General features: G+C 42.4%; 1 long non-coding RNA gene across 1 annotated transcript; it reads right to left on the bottom strand.

Annotated features, from left to right (window-relative positions):
- Positions 1–5,247: 5,247 nt before the first annotated feature.
- On the bottom strand, positions 5,248–21,115 carry LOC145543372 (uncharacterized). The gene is made up of 2 exons (XR_014080669.1): positions 20,838–21,115; positions 5,248–7,139 (listed from the first exon to the last, which is right to left on the bottom strand). It is a non-coding gene; the product is annotated as an uncharacterized LOC145543372 (long non-coding RNA).
- Positions 21,116–21,387: the final 272 nt, after the last annotated feature.

Raw genomic sequence — 21,387 nt, 5'->3', positions numbered from 1 at the left:
AGCACGCGGGTTGAGCTGTCCCTCGGCAGGTGGGATTAAGTTCCCAGACGAGGGTTAGAACCCACATCCCCTGCACTGGATGGTGAAGTCTTAACCACTGGACCACCAGGGAAGTCCCTCTACCTGTAACTGTTAAATAAGTGTGTGTGCTCAGTCATGTCCAACTCTTGTGACCCCATGGACTGTAGCCTACCAGGCTCCTCTGTCCATGGAATTTTCCAGGCAAGAAGACTGGAGCAGGTTGCCATTTCCTACTCCAGAGGATCTTCCCAACCCTAAATCCTTCTCTATTCCTTGTCTCAAAGTCCCAAAAGACAGAGAATTGACTTAGCCCAGCTCATATTTTTGAGACAGACTGGAGAAGGCCCAGGTGGCTCAGATGACCCGAGGTTGGACAGGTACCCTCCCACCAGCTGGGAAGAGAGAAATATGAGGATGGCAAGTAACAGAAAGCACAGCAATCCAGGCTGCAAGGCCGTGTAGCTGCCATTGCATCTCTCAGAACAGGGATAGGCACACTCTTCCAGCACATTTTTATCCTCTAATGTCCAATCAACACTGTTTGCTAGAAGGGCGTAATCAAACAAATTGGCTGAATTTAATACATTTTTTAATGTGTCATTTATAAGAACCATACCAAGAAAATTATACAAATAAAAACGTCTGCTTTTTTAAAAAGATTGGCTAGTGAGTAGGAAACCTACACGACTCCAGTGTTTCTCCTTTGTTCTCACATTACTATCACATTCATAACACTTCTGACGTGACATGGGTGGGCTTTTTCCCCCACCTCAAGCAATCCTGCCATACCAGCCGGGGTGCCCTACAATTTAACTCAATTCTGACACTATCTACCTGGAGACAGTATCAGACCCCAGGTGAAGGGTTCAGTCTCACAAGGCTGCTACACAACCCTCAACTTTGATTGGCAATTTCAAGTCCAGGTTGTCACCTGTGCTTCTGACCAGTGGGCTATATATCAGAGGTTCCCATGACCCTCTCCCAGGCCTTGATTCATTTGCTAGAGTGGTTCACAGAATTCAGGAAAACAGTCTACTCACTGTTTACCAGTTAATTACAAAAAGATATGCTAAGTGACACAGATGAACATCCAGGTGGGAGAGATGTATGTGGTATGTGGGAAGGGGCTCTGAGCTTCCGTGCCTTTTCTAGGAGTGCCACTCTCCCAGTACCTCCATGTGTTCACCAACCCAGAAGGTCTCCAAATTCCATACTATCAGGATTTTTATGGAGACTTCATCACACAGACATGATCAATTATTATATTAACTCCCTTTCCAGCCCCTCTCCCCTCCAGAGAATCTGTGGTGGGGCTGAAAATACCAAACCTTCTAATCTTGACTTTGTCTTTCTGCTCTGCCATTTGGCTCACAGTCTTGGATTTTATGGTAATGGGGTTAGTTTCCAGGTTCAGTTCAGTTCACTTCAGTTCAGTCATGTCCGACTCTTTGCGACCCCATGGACTGCAGCACACCAGGCTTCCCAGTCCATCACCAACTCCCAGAGCTTGCTCAAACTCATGTCCATGGACTTGGTGATGCCATCCAACCATCTCATCCTCTGTCATCCCCTTATTCTCCTGCCTTCAATCTTTCTCAGCATCAAGGTCTTTACCAATGAATCAGTTCTTTGCATCAGGTGGCCAAAGTATTGGAGCTTCAGCTTCAGCATCAGTCCTTCTAATGAATATTCAGGACTGATTTCCTTTAGGATGGACTGGTTGGATCTCCTTGCTGTCCAAGGGACTGTCAAGAGTCTTCTCCAACACCACAGTTCAGAAGCATCAATTCTTCAGCGCTCATCTTTCTTTATGGTCCAACTCTTCACATCTGTACAGGACTACTGGAAAAATCATAGCTTTGACTAGATGGACTTTTGTCGGCAAAGTAATGTCCTTGCTTCCTAATAGGCCCTCTAGGCCCGTCATAGCCTTTCTTCCAAGGAGCAAGTGTCCTCCTGTTGTAAGATAACTCGTGCAGTTGGCTACTATTAATATCTTTCCTGGCTAAGGCATGCAGTTTCAGTCAGTGGTTCCTCTATCAGTTTGATTTACCAGTGGTTTGAGCAGAGGAGGAGAATAACAGAATTTGTGTAGCTGAGGGCACTGTACTTGTGAGGGAGACAGAAGCCTCACTTTAATAAAACATCATTCTTGGGAATTCACTGGTGGTCCAGTGGTTAGGACTTCATGGTTTCACTGCCAAGGGCACAGGTTTGATGCCCGGTCGGGGAAATAACATCCCATAAGCCATGTGGCCAAAACCAGAAACGATTATTCTTCAGTTCAGTTCAGTTCATTCACTCAGTCATGTCCGACTCTTTGCGACCCCATGAATTGCAGCATGCCAGGCCTCTCTGTCCATCACCAACTCCCGGAGTCTACCCAAACCCATGTCCATCGGGTCAGTGATGCCATCCAACCATATCACCCTCTGTTGTCCCCTTCTCCTCCTGCCCCCAGTCCTACCCAGCATTAGGGTCTTTTCCAATGAGTCAACTCTCCGCATGAGATGGCCAAAGTATTGGAGTTTCAGCTTCAACATCAGTCCTTCCAATGAACACACAGGATTGATCTCTTTTAGGATGGAATGATTGGATCTCCTTGCAGTACAAGGGACTCTCAAGAGTCTTCTCCAACACCATAGTTCAAAAGCATTAATTCTTCTGAGCTCAGCTTTCTTCACCACCCAACTCTCACAACCATACATGACCACTGGAAAAACCATAGCCTTGACTAGACGGACTTTTGTTGGCAAAGTAATGTCTCTGCTTTTAAATATGCTATCTAGGTTGGCCATAACCTTCCTTCCAAGGAGTAAGCGTCTTTTAATTTCATGGCTGCAATCACCATCAGCAGTGATTTTGGAGCCCCAAAAAATAAAGTCTGACACTGTTTCCACTGTTTCCCCATCTATTTCCCATGAAGTGATGGGACCAGATGCCATGATCTTAGTTTTCTGAACGTTGAGCTTTAAGCCAACTTTTTCACTCTCCTCTTTCACCTTCAAGAGGCTCTTTAGTTCTTCTTCACTTTCTGCCATAACGGTGGTGTCATCTGCATATCTGAGGTTATTGATACTTCTCCCGGCAATCTTGATTCCAGCTTGTGTTTCTTCCAGCCCAGCATTTCTCATGATGTACTCTTCATATAAATAAGCAGGGTGACAATATACAGCCTTGATGTACTCCTTTTCCTATTTGGAACCAGTCTGTTGTTCCATGTCCAGTTCTAACTGTTGCTTCCTGACCTGAATACAAGTTTCTCAAGAGACAGGTCAGATGGTCTGGTATTCCCATCTCTTTCAGAATTTTTCACAGTTTATTGTGATCCACACAGTCAAAGGCTTTGGCATAGTCAATAAAGCAGAAATAGATGTTTTTCTGGAACTCTCTTGCTTTTCCGATGATCCAGCAGATATTGGCAATTTGATCTCTGGTTCCTCTGCCTTTTCTAAAACCAGCTTGAACATCTGGAAGTTCACAGTTCACGTATTGCTGAAGCCTGGCTTGGAGAATTTTGAGCATTACTTTACTAGTGTGTGAGATGAGTGCAATTGTGCGGTAGTTTGAGCATTCTTTTCATATCTAACTAAATATTCCCAAGTTTGATTTTGTTTATTTATTTTTATAGGATGTTGGTTTTTTTGTTGTTGTTTACTTTGGCTGCTCTGTGTGGCTTGCAGGATCTTAGTTCCCCAACCAGGAATCAAACCTGTGTCCTTGGCATTGAAAGTGCAGCATCCCACCTACTGGACTACCAGGGAATTCACCACAATGTCTTTTTTTTTTTTTAAGTTTTTATTTTATATTGGAGCATAGTTGATTTACAATGTTGTATTAGTTTCAGGTGTACAGCAAAATGACTCGGTTATACACATATGTATATCTGCTCTTTTTGAGGTTCTTTTCCCATATAGGTCATTACAGAGTATTGAGTAGAGTTCCCTGTGCTCCACAATAGGTCCTTAGTAGTTATCTATTTCATATATAGTAGTGTGTATATGTTAATAGCAACCTCCTAATTTATCCCTTCCACTGACCTTTCCCTTTTGGTAACCCTAAGATTGTTTCCTAAGTCTGTGGGTCTTAATTTTATTTATATTTAGTTTGTAAATTTGTTTGGGCTGTACAGTTAGCTGAATGACAACTATGAGGTAAGGAGTTTGTTTTCAGTAGTGTTAAAAGTAACATTATAACCTAAATAATTTAGTAATACTGGCAGAATTTAATCATTCTTTTTGTTTAAAAGGATACCATACATTACTCATGTTTGAGGAAAACTGATTTAGATCAACCTAATTTTCAGATGGTAGGTACAAGGCCCTGAAATATAAAGAAACCTGTGAGCTACTTAAGACAGGAAGTGACTTATTCATCCCAAGTGCACAGAACTTAGATCCCTAGTTACTTGTAACTGAATTTAAAAAAAAGAAAAAAAAAGACCACAGCAAGATGGTGACAGAGCCAGGACAAGCTTTTTACACTTGTCTTCTTTCCCATTCCCCACCCTCAAAGGCTTTTTAGTTTCTTGCTTACGTGGATCACCTATCTGTGACTTTCTTTTTTTAACTGAAATATATTTGATACATAACACTGCAAATGTAAGGTGTCTAACATGTTGATTTGATACATTTATATATTATAATATGATTGCCATTGTGATAATAATTAGTACCTTTCTCATGCTACAAAATTATCATTTCTCTTTAGTAGTTGAAATAATTGAGATTTAGTCTCTTAGTAAGCTAGAACAGAGTAGAATATTGTTGTCTATATTCACTGTACTGTGCATTAGATCTGTAAGACTTATTTACTACTTGTTACAAGTTTATACTCTTAAACAACATCTCTCCTATCTCCCCACTCCTCAGCCCATGATAACTACCATTTTATTTTTTGTTTTTACAAATTTGCCTCTTTAGAATCCACATATAAGGGATATACAACATTTTGTCTTTCTCTGTCTGACTTAACCTCACTTAACATGATGTCCTTAAGGTCCATCCAAGGTCATTGCAAATGACAGCATTTTCTCCTTCCTCATGTCCAAATAATACTCCATTGTCTGTGTGTGTGTGTGTATACACACATATATATACACCACAACTTCTTTATCCTTTCATCTGTTGATGGACACTTGGGTTGTTTCCATAGCTGTGAAACTGGGTGTCATTTCTAGTCCTTTATGTCTCAGCACAGAAAAGAATTCAGCAAGAGGCAAAGTGATACATAAGAAATGATTTATTAGAATAGGATGCTTGTGAGGCTTACAAGTCAGTGGGCGAGGGGCGTGTCGCACCCTGAGAACTTACTGGGCTACAGACTTATCATCAAAGGAAAAGTGAGAAGAGGGAGAAGAACGTCTTATCTTTCTTGACTAGATGTCATGCTTCCATCATCAGTTTCTCCTCCAGATTGAGCAGGGGAGTTTTCTTGCCCCTACATGGTCAAGTTATGTCCACAGATTATTGGTTTTTCATGTGTGCAGAGAGCATGTCCTACAGATCATTAACTTGCTGACCTCACTGTGCAGGACGTGGGTCTCATTCCACCATTGTTTCATTGTTTTGGGACACGTCTCATGCTTCTGTTGCATGGTTTTGTTGCTAAACGAGCCTGCTTGGTTTTGTGATTAGGTAAACCTGCTCTCTTAAGTAATCATTAACTTACAGGGGTCTCCTATATTTTTTCTACTTACATCCCCTAGTGGGATTAACTATTTAATCGCCTATTTTGTCCCTTTACTCTATCAGCCATGTTATGAGAATAGTGCTGTGATAAACATGGGAATGCATATATCTCTTCAATAGCCTGTTTCCATTTCTTTTGGGTATATACTCAATAGATTATATGGGTTATATGCTAGATTACACGGTGGGGCTATTACTAATGTTTTGAGAAACCTCCTTATTGTTTTCCATAGTTTTCCAACTTCTTTTTCTCGTCTTTTTTCTCTCTCACATTCTCAGTAGTAGCAATAATTATAACCACAATTTAACTATAGCTTGCTATGTGCACAGTGCTTAATAAACATTATCTTGTTCCATGTTTGATTGCTGCTGCTGCTAAGTCGCATCAGTCGTGTCCGACTCTGTGCGACCCCACAGACGGCAGCCCACCAGGCTCCGCCGTCCCTGGGATTCTCCAGGCAAGAATACTGGAGTGGGTTGCCACTTCCTTCTCCAATGCATGAAAGTGAAAAGTGAAAGTTAAGTTGCTCAGTCGTGTCCGACTCTTAGCGACCCCATGGACTGCAGCCTACCAGGCTCCTCCATCCATGGGCTTTTCCAGGCAAGAGTACTGGAGTGGGGTGCCATTGCCTTCTCCCCATGTTTGATTAGACTCCTCAAATCTCAAATTATCTTTAGTTTTGTTTCGTTTACCATCTTGTTTTTCCATGTCTTTTTCTTGTATAAGTTTCTTTAGCTGGGCAGCTTTTCAGGATGAAAGTCTGCTGAGTGTTCCTGAAGGGTGACTGCTTTCAACCTCAATCAGGCTACTGTGCCTAGTAAGGGAATCATGAATTAATGACACTTATCCAGTAATTTTCTTGAGAGCTTTTTGTTGTCTTTAAAGGTGAACAGTTCATCTGGCTTGAGATATGATTTTGGTCATACGGTTCTCAATAAAAGACAGCTTCCATGCTGGTGGAAACCTTTGTATTTTAGAGTATTCTGCCATGAGCTGCCTTCCTTAGATTCCTTGAAAGAAAACACCCTTTTTCTTGTCCTTCTCAATCCAGCATTTTTACATAGACAGATTTCTCAGACACAGGCAGGAAAAGTATCTAATGTAACAATGACTTGACTTTATGCAATGCTTCACAGCTAAGCCACAAATACCTGCCCCACAGCTGGTGAAATGACTGTGCTAAACACCCTTATCTCTCACACAAAGATGAAAAGATTTCCATAGAAATACAGAAAAATCTAGAGTGCTGTCCAAATTAGAATGCAGAAGAGCTTAAGTTTAGTCTTTACTTCAGATCACTGTGGTTCCTCCCATTCACAACACTGTCATTGCAAGACTGATTGCCATCATAACTACGGAACAAAAAGAATGAACATTGCAGGAGAGGAAAAAACTTCCCTCGACCGTCGTAGGGTCCATGGCTGGGTCTGAAAATTAAACCAACAAATACAAATTAACAGGAGAAAAGCAGTTTATAATAATGGAAAATCCCCTCTTTAATTTTATGCATATCTTGAGAGAATTTCTCAGAAGAGAGCTGTTTCTCCCACATCCACCTGTTGATCACGCATATAACAACATGAGATGGATATCTCAAAATTTGTTAACAAGTTATTTTACTAAAAAAAAAATCTAAGCATACCCAAAATATATATTTGTTCTGTAGCTCCCTAGCACTGATGTTATATCAAGACTGAAGAGTGACTTTATATTGATTCTAGTGAAAAAACAAATGAGTAAGAACACAAAAACATAAAAAATAAACCAATGATTATCAATACACTCTCTTTTCCAAATCATCATTCCTGAGTTTGCTAATTGCAACATCTGAAAACCAAAACTGGTAACCAAAACCATTACCATAAACAGGAGAATAGATTCCATCACTTTCTGCACTTCCAGGATTTGACATTTAACATTTGGGAAAACTTGTAAATTTGCCACAGTCAAGCTGGATTGAGGTTAAGGAGGAGCCCAACTTAGCTAGGGGTTTGCCTGGGTTCAATCCCTGGGTTGGGATGATCCCCTGGAGAAGGGAATGGTTACCCACTCCAGTATTCTTGCCTGGAGAATTCCATGAATAGAGGAGCCTGGCAAGCCCCGGTCCACGGGGTCACAAAGAGTCAGACAATGAAACCATTTACCTCAGACTGGGACCTGAACCCACGTAGCTGGGACTCAAACCCAGCCTAAACCCTGCTTGGGACCTGAACCCATGTGGCTGGGACTTGAACCCATATGGCTGGGACTCAAACCCAGTTAAAACTCTGCTTGGGACTCGAACTCAGCCAAAACCCTGCTTGGGACTCGAACCAACATGGCTGGGACTAGAATCCAGCCAAAACCTACCGTACCTGGTTTCAGGACCTAATGAAGCTCAGGTTCTTGATGTCTCATCATAGAAAGAATTCAGTGAAAGACAAAGTGATAGGTAAATTGTGGATTTATTCAGATTCAGAGAGAGGCACGCTGCACACACTGAGTATGGGCCACCGCAGAGGGTGAGTACAGCGTGAAATGTGGTGTGGTTAGTGTTTACAGGCTGGGTAGTTCCATATGCTAACGAGCGGGAGGATTATTTCATCTATTTTGGAGGAGGTGGTGGAGATTTCCAGGAATTAGGCCACCGCCCACTCCTTGGTCCTTTGAAAGTGCCTTGGGACTGTCATGGCGCCTCTGGGTGTGTCATTTCACTTGCTGATTGAGGATCAAGGTCTAGTCTTGTCTGCCATCTTGGTCCCATTTGATTCTAATCAGTTTATGTTGTGTCCTTGGGCTGTATCATTCTTTCAAAAGTTGTACACTGCCCCTTTCCCTCCTGTTACATCAAGACTGAGAGACTTTCACATTCACATTTATTCACCTTAGCTCAGCTGGTTGTTGGATCCACCACTGAAAGTACTGGCTCATTTAGGAAAGTAAATTGAACTGTAGACTGAAACCAAACAAAATGAAGATACCTGATTTTGTTTAAGAGGTCATACTGGAATATTTTTTCTTCTCCTTCCTGAAGGGTTGGTCAATGTGCCACCCTAAAATATGTCTCTTTGGTACAAGAATTATTTTGAGGGGATTATTTTTAAGAAACTGCATATGCAAAAGAGGCTCTGAAAACAACAGCAGTTACCCTTTGGTAAAGGAAATCTATGTTTATAAAGAAATTTACAATAGAAAGGGGCCTGTACTGGAAAGACATAACTTTTTCACTGGAGGGACTCACCTGCAGTGGCTGGCAACCTTAGTTTACCAAACATTTCTCTTCTCACCTACCTCTAAATGGCTTCCCCCTCTGAAGTCCAAGCCCCCATCTCTGTCCTTAGATTGGGGTGGTATTTAAGTCTCATCTGTCTGGCTGCCTTTTTTTTTTTTTTTAATCACACTGCAAGGAATGTGGGATCTTAGTTCTCCCACCAGGGATTGAACCCGCACCCACTGCATTGGAAGTGCACAAAAGTTAAAATGTAGTTATTCAGTCATGTCCAAGTCTTTGTAATCCCATGGATTGTACTCCACCAAGCTCCTCTGTCCATGGAATTCTCCAGGCAAGAATACTGGAGTGGGTTGCCATGTCCTTCTCCAGGGGATCTTCCCAACCAAGGGATCAAACCCTGCTCTCCCACATTGCCGGCAAATTCTTTATCATCTAAGCTACCAAGGAACCGCCAAGGAAGTCCATGTCTGGCTCCCTTTTGAGTTTCAAATCTTAGGCTCCAGTATGCTGCTGCAGCTGCTCAGTTGCTTCAATCATGTCCAACTCTTTGCAACCCTATGGACCCTAGCCCCCCAGGTTCTCCTGTCCATGGGATTCTCCAGACAAGAATACTGGAGTGGATTGCCATGCGCTCCTCCAGGGGATCTTCCTGACTCAGGAGTTGAATCCACCTCTCAATGTCTCCTGCATTGGCTTCCTGCTAGGTTCTTTACCACTAGTGCCACCTGGGAAAGCCCAAGCTCCAGTATGAATGTATGCAATTAAAATTGTTTTATTTTTCTCCTGTTAACCTGTCTTTATTATGAGGGTGAGGGGTCTTAGCCAAGAACTTGGAGGAATAGAGGGAAAATTATTTTACCTCCCCTACATTACTTCAGAAAGCAGAATGCTTAGCCCTTATTTCACTAAGATTACTCCACAATAAGAGTAAGATTTTAGAAGACAAAAGAGCCTGTATGTAAAGTGTTCAGTTCATAGATGGCTCCTGCCATGGGCTCAATAGATTATAGCTATTACCATTGTTGTTATTAGTATTGTATTATATCTTAATACTCAAATTAAAATGAGAAAGAAGGTCTAAGAAAGAAGCACTGAAAGTATTAATATATTCCAGCTACTTCCAAGGTAAGTGCTTATATCCTTGGTTTACTCTTTTTGTTAATTGTTAATTGTTGAAACCACTCTCCCTACCCTTTTTCTGTGTTTTACTTTTACATTGCTTTAAGACTGGGTTAATAGTGGACCAATTTTTCAATTCCTTAAAATTTTATAATCTAGTCAGCTTCCCCCTCAAAATAAATATACTTATTGCCTCCAGGCCTTGGTTATTTTAAAAGGGCTATATAGCTGTGATTAGGTTGCACAAGTTATCACGTTCATAGATACTGCATACCACAATGTCTTAGTACTGATAAATGGAATATTGCCTGCCATATCAGTAAACAAAGGATGTCTCCATTTTTCAGATGTTGCAGCTACAGTCAGTGGTGAACTGGTGAGTCCTGAGGGGACTCAGCAAGGAAAGAATACCTGCCAGCTAACAGCTAACAGCTATCATCCAGTTCCATCACTTCATGGCAAATAGATGGCGAAACTATGGAAACAGTGAAAGACTTTATTTTCTTGGGCTCTAAAGTCACTGAAGATGGTGACTGCTGCCATGAAATTAAAAGATGCTTGCTCCTTGGGAGAAAAGCTGTGACCAACCTAGACAGCGTATTAAAAAGCAGAGACGTTACTTTGCCAACAAAGGTATGTCTAGTAAAGGCTATGGGTTTTCCAGTAGTCATGTATGGATGTGAGAGTTGGATTATAAAGAAAGCTGCTGCTGCTGCTGCTAAGTCTCTTCAGTCGTGTCTGAGTCTGTGCAACGCCATAGACGGCAGCCCACCAGGCTCCTCTGTTCCTGGGATTCTCCAGGCAAGAATACTGGAGTGGGTTGCTATTTCCTTCTCCAATGCATGCATGCATGCTAAGTCACTTCAGTTGTGTCCAACTCTGTGCGACCCTATGGACAGCAGCCCACCAGGCTTCTCTGTCCACAGGATTCTCTAGGCAAGAATACTGGAGTGGGTTGCTATTTCCTTCTCCAAAAGAAAGCTGAGCGCCAAAGAACTGATGCTTTTGAACTGCGGTGTTGGAAAAGACTTTTGGGAGTCCCTTGGACTGCAAGGAGATCAAACCAGTCAATCCTAAAGGAAATCAGTCCTGAATATACATTGGAAGGACTGATGTTGAAGCTGAAACTCCAGTACTTTGGCCACCTGATGCAAAGAGCTGACTCATTGGAAAAGACCCTGATGCTGGGAAAGATTGAAAGTGGGAGGAGAAGGGGACAACAGAGGATGAGATGGTTGGATGGCATCACTGACTCAATGGACATGAGTTTGAGTAAACTCTGGGATTTGGTGATAGACAGGGAGGCCTGGCATGCTTCAGTCCATCGGGTTGCAAAGAGTTGGACACGACTGAGCGACTGAACTGAACTGAACAGCTATCAGACTGCAGCTACTCCCCATGGTGAGCCCTAGGGAAACTCAGGATATGAATACACAGCCTGCTGGCCCCAGATAGTTAAGGTGCATACCAAAGGAATGACTTCAATGAGCCCAGACTTGCATCTTTCCATACACAGAAAAGCACTAAATTACTTAACTTCACATATCTGAGTTTTTAAAATTAACAATAATCTTTTGTTGTTCAGACTACTGTTGTTGCAGATCTTATATATATCCTGGCTCCTCCCTCACATCCTTGGAGCAATTATCTCAGAGTTATTTGAGATGCTGCCTCCCAGGCTTAAAGTCCTAAAAATTCCTGCTAAATAAAACACAACTCTTAACTTTCAGGTTATGAATTTTTTTTTAGTCTACAGTACATTGAACAAAACTGTGTAAATTTTTAATAGATCCCCAATATTCCAAATTGATATTATTACCTAAAAAAAGTCAACTAAAAAAAAAAAAACGCACATGGGACTTCCCTGGTGGTGTAGTGGCTAAGACTCTGCTCTTCCAATGCAGGGGGCCCTGCTGCTGCTAAGTCGTTTCAGTCGTGTCCGACTCTGTGTGACTCCATAGACGGCAGCCCACCAGGCTCCCCCGTCCCTAGGATTCTCCAGGCAAGAAAACTGGAGTGGGTTGCCATTTCCTTCACCAATGCATGAAAGTGAAAAGTGAAAGTGAAGTCGCTCAGCTGTGTCCGACTCCTAGCGACCCCATGGACTGTAGCCTACCAGGCTCCTCTGTCCATGGGATTTTCCAGGCAAGAGCACTGGAGTGGGTTGCCATTGCCTTCTCTGAAAGATGTCTGGAATAATAGATAATAAAATATTAACTTTGTCACTGGGTGATTAGATGGCAGGTGCTTTTTTTTAATTTTAAATTAATTTATTTATATTAATTGGAGGCTAATTACTTTACAATATTGTAGTGGTTTTTGCCATACATTGACATGAATCAGCCATGGGTGTACATGTGTTCTACATCCTGAACCCCTTGCCCTCCTCAATAGCAGGTGCTTTATAATTTATCTTTGTTTTGCTTATTTGTACAATACCTCAAAAATTACTCGTACGTTTTTAGTTGAAAACGTACTTATTATAATCTAGTATCTTTAGCATATATACACATTACTAAATACAAAACATAAAGAAGGACTACTTACTGTATAGCACAGGAAACTGTATTTAATATTTTGTAATAACCCATACAGAAAAAGAGGTCTTCCCTGGTGGCTCAGAGGGTAAAGCATCTGCCTGCAATGCAGGAGACCCAGGTTCGATCGCTGGGTTGGGAAGAACCCCTGGAGAAGGAAATGGCAACCCACTCCAGTATTCTTGCCTGGAGAATCCCATGGATGGAGGAGCCTGGTGGGCTACAGTTCATGGGGTCGCAAAGAGTCGGACACGACTGAGCGACTTCACTTTCACTATACAGAAAAAGAACCTGAAAAAGAAAACACACACACACACACAAATACATATGTATGTGCTAAGTCCCTTCAGTCGTGTCCAACTCTGTTGGACCCTATGAGCTCTAGCCTGCCAGGCTCCTCTGTCCATGGGATTCTCCACGCAAGAATACTGGAGTGGGTTGCCATGCCCTCTTTCAGGGGATCTTCCTGACCCAGGGATCGAACCCATGTCTCTTATGCTTCCTCCATTGGCAGACAGGTTCTTTACCACTATACATACCACCTGGGAAGTATATGTACAACTAAATCACTTTGCCATACACTTGAAACTAACACAACATTGTAAATCAACTATACTTCAATTTTAAAAAATAATTGATCGAAAAAGGGAAGATATGGGGTTTCCCTGGTGGTCTAGTGGTTAAGAATCTGCCAGCCAGTGCAGAAGACATGAGTTCAACCCCTGGTCTAGGAAGATCCCCAGGCTATAGAGCAACTAAGTCCATGCAACACAACTACTGAGCCTGCGCGCCTAGAGCCTGTGCTCTACAACAAGAAAAGCCATCTCAATGAGAAGCCTGAACACATCAGCTAGACAGTAGCCCTCACTTGCCACAACTAGAGAAAGCCCACATGCAGTGGTGAAGACCCAGCACAGCCAAAAATAAACAGAAATGAATAATAAAATCCTTTTTAAAAATGAAGATATGGGTTAAAAATAAATAAATAATCTAATATCTTTAAGGCTACTAGAGAGAGTTTTCTATCTTCTCAGCCCAGAGGGGTCTTTCTGTATTTCACCGGGCTCTGAAAGAATCACACCAATTATCCATGATGAGACCAGTTTGCTGTCTGCACTCCTAATTCCAAGTAAGCATTTTTAACAGGTAATCGACAAAACAGCACAAATTGATTCCCCTGCTACCGAAGGTGGTTTCTGGGCCCTTATCCCATCAGATGTGAGCTGATGATTTCATCTTTGGAACAGAGACAGCCCTCAATTTTAGTTTAGGAGCTGTATCATGTTGGATACACATCCCCAATATAGAAGATGGATACAAGGATCATGATTTCACAAGAATATAGTTCTTGTAAATCACTATATTCACAAGAATATAGTGATGGTTAGGAATGAATGTAAAACTCCAAAGAGTGCCTCTCAAGAGCTAGCATTCAACACCTGGAAGCCATTCTTATAATTCTCTGTAGACAAAACAGCACACGGTCCCTGTCCTTTCCACTATCTCCCAAGTCTTTCACTTTCCTAAGTTTGAATATCTCCAAAAGGCAGCTCCTTCTACACAGCCTCACCAGTGGAAGGGAACGAGCCTGCATTCCTTTGGTGTTGAAATGATAAAGATGCATGTATTAATACCTTTTAAGACTATACTACTTTATACATCTATATGATTTACATAAGATAGATATTTATGTATCTAAAATCTGTATTTAATTTAGCTGCTTATAGTGACTGCTGATCATAAATGTTACTGCTAATTCTTGAATAGCTTTTGCTCTGCTTACTCCTATAATTTATTAACCATCTAACCACCTAAAGATTTTCTCCCTCTCTAAATAATTAAGTTGATAAAATACTTCTTGGGTAGTTTTCATTTTCAGGTTTCTCAAGACTTCTTTTTTTTAAAAAAATGATAGTTATCTTCTAAGTCTGTATTTCTAAAACTTTTAAGGCTAAAGCCAGAGGCCTCTCAAATTAGACTGTTTCAGCTCAAATTCCAACTCATTGTTTTCAAGCTGTGTGACAAGCTACTTAACCTCACTGTGTTTCAGTCTCCTCAACAGCTTAATAAGAGAATAATAATACCTATCCTATCCCATAAGTTAAAGTGAGAGCCTGGCATGGAGTAAGTAGCTATTAATACGTGATCAATATTGTAGAAGTGAAATACACTCCACGGACATTTGCAACTCCATCAGTCCATCAGAATGGCAACTGCCTACATGCATGAGTCTGTTTTAAGTGACTGTGAATGAAAAACACTGCCTGCCATATCACTAAACAGAGGATGTTGCAGCCATCAAGCCATCATAGTACAGCTGCTGGGAAGGTAAGCTCTGAGGGAACTCAGAATGGAGGCAGGATGCCCCCCTATCTAACAGTCAGCCCGCTGCAACCACCCTTCACAGTGGACCAGGAGGAGTCTCAGGGTGAGAAAATACAGGATGCTGCCCCAGATAGCTGAGGTGCATATCAAAGGAAGAATTCCAAAGAACACAGACTTTGCATTTTCCCATATATAGAAAAGCAGTAAATTCCTTAACTTGATATATGTGGTTTTCCTTAATTAATAGTAATCTTTTGATGTTCTGACTACCTGGTCTGGGAGCCAAATTGGGATAGAAGTGGGGGGCTTTGATCTTCAACATGTGAATGGTTATTAATCACCAGTTTTTCAGGGTAGAGTCCCTTACTTCAGTGGCCCTTTACATTAATCTCTGCAAATGATAAACCTCTGTCTCAGGGGAGACGTCGCCATTTGGGGGTACCAGTGGGGGAGAAGCCTGGGGCTCCAACTGCTTCTTACACTGAATTTCAACCTTTCCTTCTGTTGGTAGCTCACTTGTACCCCTTTTCAGAAACCTATTACAATGTTGCCAGTTTCTGAGTCTTCTGGGAATCCTTCCCTGTAAGAGGAACCCATTTTCTTAAGATGGTTATCATCCTACCCTTTCTTTATCAGCTTCTAAAATGTTGTTCCTTTTCTTTCCTCTCCTAATTTCTTTGATTCTGTGTCTTTCTGTTTTAATTAAAAAAGACACATGTATCCCAATGTTCATTGCAGCACTATGTACAACAGCCATGACATGAAAGCAACTTAGGTGTCCATTGATACATGAATGGATAAAGAAGTTGTTGTACAAATATACAATGGAATATTACTCAGTAATAACAGGGAATGAATGTGAATCAGTTGAACTGAGGTGGATGAACCTAGAACCTGCTATACAGAATGGGTAAGTTAGAAAGAGAAAAACAAGTATCATATATTAACACATATATATGGAATCTAGAAAAATGGTACTGATGAACCTATTTGCAGGGCAGGAATAGAGATGCAGATATAGAGAACAGACTTGTGAACACAGCAGGGGAAGAAGTTGGGACAAACTGAGAAAGTAGCATTGACATATATACACCACTATGTGTAAAATATATAGCGAGTGGGAAGCTGCTATCTAACACAGGGAGCCCAGCCAGCGCTCGGTGACGACCCAGACGGGTGGGCTGAGGGTGGGGTAGGAGGGAGGCTCAAGGGGGAGGGAATGCATATATACTTATGACTGGTTGTTGTAAGCAGAAACCAACACCACACTGTAAAGCAATTATCCTTCAATCAAAAAAAAACCAAACCGAACAATTTAAACCCTTGTTACTGTGGGTTTAGTAGAGTGGGGGGAAGGGGAAGTGGCTGATGGCCGGTATTGAAATCAGGATGTAAACCAGCCTTTAAACAACTTCATATTTCCTTTAAAATTTTTAAATTTAATATTAGAACATAATCATTTCCCTGTATAATAAAAAATAACTTGATAAATATCATTTAATTGTTGCTTATATGACATTGTTTTTCCTTAATAACTATCCCTTCATGGACTTTGGACGTGTTTCTAATGTTTCCCAATTATAAATAATACTGTAATGAACATCTCTGAGTATAAAATCATGACCTGATTTTAGATTATATCCTTAGAACCGTTAAGAAACAAAATTCGACTGAGTAAATATAAAGATCTAATTGGCTTTATTTCACAGTTCATGGGGCAGCATACTGATAAGTAGAGAGGAGCTCTGAGGAGCTGTACAGAATGGAAGACCGTACAAAAGGGTAGAAAAGGGAGACAGATAAAGAAAGAGTGCATTGTTTCAGGCAAGGTCACCTTCTTAGAGGGGACGGAAGGGGTCCACTGGGTGGATTACATCATTAGTGCTGACCAGGTAATTCTAGACCGGTTAAAGATTACATTCCTGGGAGAGCAAAAACGGCTACCAGGGTAGGTGCTGAGTCTTGGTTTGCTCAAGCGACTCCATTTGGGGCCTGTAGTGTCTTTTTTAACAGAATAAATTCCCAGAGGAAACATTAATGCAAACAAGAGAATGCAGACAAAAGAAAGAGCAAATCCTTCAGTTGCCTCAGACTAGCCTGGAGGGCTGGTTAAAACAGCCTGCTGGGCCCATCCCTAGAGTGAATGATTCGGCAAGTCTGGGGTGGGGCCAACAATCATTTGCATTTTTAACTTGTTCCGAGACCTTGGCTAAAGCTAAGTGTTGGGAACCACACTCTGAGAACACTGATCAAAACCAGAGACAGGGAAAAATAGTCTTGAACAAGAGAGGAAAAGGAGGTAAATTGAGAACAGATGAAACTGCAGAGGTGTTTGTTGGTGGGACCTAGGCAAGAAACTGCTTCTTTTTTCTGACTGAAGTAGGAGGCGGAATCCTCGGCCAAAAAAGGTAAGTGTAGAGCAAAAGGTGTGATAAGAAGAGTGATTCAGGTTTAAGCCATGGTGGGATTTAATGAAGGCACAGACTTGGAATCCTAAAAAAGCATTAACTAAGCGCATTGATAGTGGAGGACAGGGAAGCCTGGTGTGCTGCAGTCTATGGGGTCGCAAAGAGTCAGACACGACTTAGCGACTGAACAACAAGGGCATTGAAAACCCAGCTTAAACTAGACATCATACATTTAAAATGATGACTAGTCTTCATCATCCTATAATCTTTCACAACATTGTTCAGCTGCCAGAGGAGGCCTAAAGAGTATAGGGCAGCTGCCCCAGGGGATGAAGCGCTGAGACTAGTGGTCAAAGAGTGAAGCAATGAATAGGAGATCTAGGCTAGAGATGAGATCTCTGTGTGATCAATTTGCCAGAGGGCAGGTTTGATAAAATATTTGGCAGGCCTTGTGGAAACAAACGAGTGAGAAAGCTGGAAAAGATGGGGACAGGACAGGAGAGTGGTGAGTCAAATTATTAGAGCTGACCATTCTGCAAATGGAGCTGTTCTGAGGTGTGAGAAGAGTTTGGAGATCCGGAGAATTTGATTGAGGAAATCTGTCATTTGCAAGGGCGTTAAAATTCCTGGGAATAATGACAAAACTGGAGGTTGAAATAAGGTCAACTGGAGGTTGAAATAAGTAGGCCAAAGGGACAGTAAAATTGAAGGCTGAGGTGGGGGTAGTCTGAAAGGCTTTTGCATCAAAGTTGGAGACAAATGAGCTGAAATCAGCCACGGAGAGGTAGGAAAATTCACATAACTCGCGTCATTTATGGTGGGTGGGGTATGGGAAGCGGGTGGGTGTCATCTGCCAACACCGGAGTTGGCCAGGTGGTTGTGATGAGGGGCCAGGCCTGAGAGTTGAGAGCTTCACTAAGTCATTCCTGTAGAGGCTGGAGGGAAGCGAGAGTTCCCCCAGAAACGCCTGAGGTCTACAGAGTGATTGTTGGTCCCCAAGAAACCCAGACATCTCTCCAGGATGAAGGATGTTAGTGGCACCATTGTGACCATTAATTCATTTCATTCTGTGGGGAGGGGGAAATTTCCTCATCTGCTCCTCTTGGTTCTTATAACTGGGCTAATAATCAAATTAACACAAAACAGATTAGGAGAAAAAGGCACACAATTTAATCCAGGTGCATGAAGTTCTCATAGAAATGGAACCTAAGGAGTGGCCCAAGTGGGCAGCTTTTATAACTTTTAGAGAAAGAAACAATAAACTCGTGAGGAACTGGCAGGACAAAGAAACTTAGGAGCCCAATTAGGGAAGAATCAACACAGAATTTGGGCTTTGGGTAGTAACTTAAAGAGGTAACAAGGTTTGTGTAAATAAGCATCCGGGCCTGAATTCTCTATCTTTGGCAATAAGGGTGTTTTACCTCCAGATGCAGGAAATCTACCTTTCACGGGAGATTTATTTCCTGCTTTCAGGGAGAAAGAGAGGAGGGTCAGCGTGTCCCTCTTGTGTTGGCCATTTCTTAAGCAACTTTAATCCAAAATCATCAATATGCCTTTGAGGCACATTTGAGGGCAGCCTACCCTGGCCCCAGGTAATTCCTAGGAGGCTCTGAAGCTGGGGGGCTGCCGTTCTCCATCTCCCCAGGATCATGGTCCTTCTCTGAGCTCCAGGCAACCACTACCAATCCCTTTAGAGTTTGCACAAAAAAATGAAACTCGGTGCCATTCTTATGCTAGGCATTGGGAACACTAAATCCCCATTCTCAAGGATCTTAGTGACTGGGGGGAGGGGAGTGGGACATGAAACCAGCCTTGATGGGGGCTCAGAAAAAGGACACCTAACAAGCCTAGAAAGCTGGTTACAAAATGACCTTTCTGAGGATATTTCTTTGTAAGACAAAAGCTCTTTGAGACAGGTATTTCCTAGGAAGGAAGCTTTTTCAAAATGCAAATAAACCACTTAAGACCAAAGACTACTATTGTTTCCCACTGTCTGCTATTTCTGGCACACTTTCTGAGAACAGGAATTAGCCTGGGGCCAAGTGAGAAAACTAGGGGCAGAGGGTGATGTTTGTAGCTGGGCTGCCCTGCAATGACGGAAGCCTCCGCCAATTCTAGGGTGTCCCAGCTTGTAGGGAGGAAGGGGATAAACAAATACATTGCTCTCAGGTGACATTTACCTTTACTCTGCCTCTGAAATTATTTGCCTTTTAAAAAACGGATTTATTTCTTTGCACTGTGTCTTAGTCGCAGCATATGGCATCTTGAGCTGCAGCAGGCAAATTGTTCTTTGTGGCATGTGGGATCTAGCTCCCTGACTAGGGATTGGACCTGGGCCCCCCGCATTGGGACTGCAGAGTCCTAACCACTGGACCACCAGGGAAGTCCCTCGCCTTTCTGATAAAGAGAAAGACAGATCCTTACTTTAAAGACCTGGCCCTAAGAGGGGTGAGTAGAGGAGGAAAGGGGAGAAAAGAGACAAGCCTGTTGGATGTGATCACAGAGAGCATATGGGGCACCTCAAACGAGCCCCAGGAACACTGGCATCTTTAGCGTAGGCAGAGGAAGTGAGAAAGATTGCCTGTAAAGGAGGCTATGTAGATTCCCTGGGAAATTCGCCCCATTCCATAGCCAGTCTTGGGAAAGGGATTAAAGACACCAAGAGATAAGAGTGGATGCTGGAGTTTTAGGAAGTGAAAAACAGGCTGTCACATGAAAGGACAAGCAAATAAAAACCAATCAGTAACTGAGCTGGGGTGAAATTCTTGAATATATTCAGTGGTATATGGAAAGCCATTAAGGAATTGCAAATAGGGGAATGGCGTGGCTGTGTGTGTGTGTGTTCAAGTCGCTCGCTGACCGGGAAGAAGCTGTGTGGGTGGGCGGGGGGTTGGTGGCAGTAGGATAAGAGGCAGGGAGAGGATTCAGCCACTCCATAGTCTCCTTCATTCTGTACTCATCATACAGTTTCTTCTCCCTTTCTACCATGTGTGTGCTCAGTTGCTGAGTCGTGTCTGACTCTTTGCCACTCCACAGGCTGTGGCCCATCAGACTCCTCTGTCCATGGGATTCTCCAGGCAAGAATACTGGAGTGTGTTGCTATTTCCTCCTCCAGGGGATCTTCCCAACCCAGGGATCAGAGCCATGGATGCATCTCCTGCACTGGCATTCTTTACCACTAAACCACCTGGGAAGCCCACCTCCCTATCTACAGGAGCCTAAAAAAGCCTAAAAATAGCCTAAAAAATAGTCCGAAGACTTATTCTTCCTCCCAGGCTGTGTGGGGTGATTCTTCCTTTTTACAATTGTCAGAAATGAAAGTGACAAATGTAGCCTCTTTCTCACTGAAAGAAAAGAAGCCTTGCTAGGTTTTAAGGAAAAAGAGACTGTCAGAACAGAAATGTTCTATGTACTTTAACCAAGAAACTTCTCAGCTGGCTGTCCTGGCATCCCCAGGTATTATCTTAATTCATTCAATATTCACTATATGTCACTGTAGAAGAGGAAAAATAGTTTTGCCTCTACCCTTCTAGGTTTTTGAATGAGTGCTGTGCTCAGTCGCTCAGTTGTGTCCAACTTTTGCAATCTCATGGACTGTAGCCCACCAGGCTCCTCTGTCCATAGGGGATTCTCTAGGCGAGAATACTGGGGTGGGTTGCCATGCCCTCACTCCAGGATCTTCCCAGTCCAAGGACTCAGGTCTTCCACATTGCAGGAGGATCCTTTACTGTCTCAGCCACCAGGGAAGCCCATGAATACTGGAGTGGATAGCCTATCCCTTCTCCAGGGGATCTTCCCAACCCCTGTAATGAAAAGATTAACAAGAGGAAAATTTAATTCCATTCTTGTACAAAAGCCCCACAAATATAAGAGACTGAAAGACATGACCAGAGCAGGATGCTTTTCTAACTTTTAGACAAACAATAAATTTGTGAAGAATTGACAAGACAAAGGGGTTTGGGCTGGAAGTAATAAATGGTGAGGAAGTAACAAGATTTGTTTATTCAGCCTTTTTGGCCTTAAATTCCCTGTATCTGGTGGTGAGGATGCCTATTCCAGGTACACTGAGGGCACC

This window comes from Giraffa tippelskirchi, chromosome 3 (assembly GCF_054371585.1).
Source record: "Giraffa tippelskirchi isolate mGirTip1 chromosome 3, T2T-mGirTip1v1.2.pri, whole genome shotgun sequence".
Taxonomy (NCBI): Eukaryota; Metazoa; Chordata; class Mammalia; order Artiodactyla; family Giraffidae; genus Giraffa; species Giraffa tippelskirchi.
Note: the sequence above shows the minus strand (reverse complement) of the source record. Positions and strands in the feature narration are given on the sequence as shown.